We start from the raw sequence: 2,795 nt of genomic DNA, 5'->3' as shown, positions 1-2,795 counted from the left end.
ACTCGGGAGGCAGAGGCAGGAGGATCTCTGTGAGTTCGAGACCAGCCTGGTCTACAGAGCTAGTTCCAGGACAGGCTCCAAAGCTACACCAAAAAAAAAAACAAAAAAAAAACAAACAAAAAAAAACGGAGTCCCATTCAGTCAGGCTGTGGCGGCACGTGCCTGTCACCCTGGTGCTGGGGTGGTGAAGGATCGTTCTCAGCTGCATAGCAAGTTCAAAGCCAGCCTGTGTCAAAGTAAATAAATTAAATTAAATAGATACAGCAACGGTCAAGTTTTATTAAATAAAATGACTACACAAACGCTCACAAGGAAGTCGGCGACACCAGTGGGTTTTTCCCCATCGCACCTTTATTGTCTGCTCAGTTCACTGATCAGAATTACAGATTTCCCAGAATCACACGGCCTGTAGGTGGCGCTCTTTCCTGGTTGCCTCTCACATCTCTACCCAGCCTCTTGCCCCTTTCTGTATTTGTGTCATAATCTACCAGGGTCCAAAGGGTTCTCAGGTTGTTTCCTGTTATGGGGGTGGGGAAGGGAGGTGTGCAAAGCTGGCTCTCTGCAAATCAATAGGCTTTCCATGCTCACCCTGGCTGGGATAAGGAACTGGACAGGCTGTGACTCCACTGTATGCCAGGTAATCTTGGGGAAGATTCCTGGTCTGAGCTCTCCTTCCTTCTTCTACAACACAGGTGAGACTCTCCTTTACCTGGGCTACTAAGAGGGCCCAGTGATTTGTGTACAATGTGTCTTTCCTTCGGGTGGGGAAGGAGACGTCTCTGGCCAGAGCCAGGTGCTCACGGGAATTTGATTTATAAAAGAGACTGGTCCCTTAGTGGAGCCTGAGAAGTGACTCCGCCGTGGTGCCGTTTACGGAAGGGGGCAGGCAGAGACCCCATCAGTGTCATCTGAATCCAACCCGGCAGGCTGCTGCCATTTCTGCCAGTGGCGGAATGAACACTGACCCTGTCCTTAAGGCGTCCACGGCAGCCAGGCTGGGGCTATGTTAGGGAGCCAGGGAGCAGGGCAAGTCTGTATTTATTCAACCCACCCCTTAGAGAGGAAATAGCTTCACGTGGGTGGGAACCGGCTTTAAAATGTGCAAGGGGTCCTTTACAGAGATCATTGAGCCCCTTCCAACAACCTTGACGGGCCACTTGTCACAGTGGCGTCTTTACAGCAGGAGCTGACTGCGCATGGGCTCCCCCAGTGGGAAGGCCTCACATCATTCAAATCCCTCCAAACTTCTGAAAAGACCTGGCCCCGCCCAGGCATCTCATCAAAGAAGGGGCGGCACGCTGAACTTTGAGCTTACCCCGTTTTCATCTCTCACGGTCACAAAAAAAATCAAAATCTGAGAAACAAATGGTTTGCAGGGGTGAATGAGCGACACTGCCAGTGAGCCGCTGACTGCTCCATCCCACGGGTGACCTGCAGGCAGGGCCACACTCCTCTTCCTCAGTGGCAGTCCTTTGATCTGTCACTCAGCCCTTGTGCATGCATAATTCTCATTGAAGACAGGGTGCGCTTAAGATCTGCATGCCCACAATCGGTTTAGATCTCTGACAGAACAACATAAAACCTAAAACCACTTGACAATCTTGAAACATGCACCAGCCAAGACCATGGCTGGTATTACAGGAAAAAAAATGTCCTCTGGATGAAAGAGGAGGAGAGGAGAATAGGAGAGAAGAGGGGAGGAGAGAAGAGACGAAGGCAGGGGAAGGGAGGAGAGGAGAGAGAGAAGGGAGAGGAGGGAGTGGGCAGGAGTCAGGAACGAGAGAAGAGAGAATGGAGAGGCAGAGATGGGGAGGAGGAGAGCATGAGAGCAAAAGAGACGAACTGGATGAGACACCTGGATGGCTACAGAAAAGACATCCTGCGCTTGATGGAGCAAAGCGATTAAAACCATGAAAAGCTATGGATCCAGAAGTGCTTCTCCAAATATTTGGTTCATGCTAAAAAATAGAGCACATTTATTAAAAATATATATTTATAAACCTTGGTATGAACAGATACACACATCAAGCCAATGAAAAATGAAAAATAAGTTATCTTCCGTATCAAACAGCTGGAAACATTTGATGAATGGGATGCCTGTGAACGGACCACCCCAAGAGCAGGTCCTGGGAGGTGGTCAGCACTCCAGGGTGAGGCATTTCTTCACCCTTTCGCTCACCACTCATGCCAAAGGCTGGTCTTTCCAGCATCGCGCCAGGTCCCCTGCCAGGGACGCTAAGTTCCTTGTGGCCTGAATGAGTTCCGTTGGATTCATTGTGCTTCAGAGTTGTCTGCTCCTCACAGCAGGATGGGTTCTTTTGGTGACCTGTTAGAAAGTTCGAAGGTGCATTGATGGAGCAGGTGTGGCCCCCTGCAGTGTCTGGTCACCAAGAGGTGGACACACAGGACCCTTGTCTCATGGCCATCCTGAGGCAGCCGAGGCTGCCTGGGGCCATTCACAGTGTGGTATAAATGTAGACAAAGATGATGACGATCAGGTTCAGGATGGTTCCAATGATGCCCAGCATGGCCAGAACACTCTCTTCTTTGCTCTCTTTCTCTTGGCCTCCCCGGTCCTCATCATTTCCACCCGTGATTACCATCTTGGTTGCAAATGTCTTTATCTTCCTCGCCAGACTAACCTGGAATGACGAGAAACAGAACAGAGAGAGATCATTTCTCAGCATCCTAGCTGAGGCCAGGTGGACGGGTGGGTGACTACAGGATTCAGGACCAGGACTAAGAGGTGGACGGGTGGGTGACTACAGGATTCAGGACCAGGACTAAGAGGTGGA

The 2,795-nt window shown here is 50.3% G+C and overlaps 1 long non-coding RNA gene across 2 annotated transcripts in view; it reads right to left on the bottom strand.

Moving 5' to 3' along the window:
* Positions 1-1,754: 1,754 nt before the first annotated feature.
* Positions 1,755-2,795, bottom strand: part of LOC113456642 — a 47,318-nt gene continuing 46,277 nt past the window's right edge. For both annotated transcript variants that reach the window (XR_003377396.1, XR_003377395.1), the window contains exon 3: positions 1,755-2,642. This is a non-coding gene — a long non-coding RNA (uncharacterized LOC113456642). The remainder of the gene's footprint in view (positions 2,643-2,795) is intronic.

This window comes from Microtus ochrogaster, chromosome 1 (assembly GCF_000317375.1).
Source record: "Microtus ochrogaster isolate Prairie Vole_2 chromosome 1, MicOch1.0, whole genome shotgun sequence".
In the NCBI taxonomy this organism is placed as follows: Eukaryota; Metazoa; Chordata; class Mammalia; order Rodentia; family Cricetidae; genus Microtus; species Microtus ochrogaster.
This window is presented reverse-complemented; position numbering and strand designations above follow the sequence as displayed.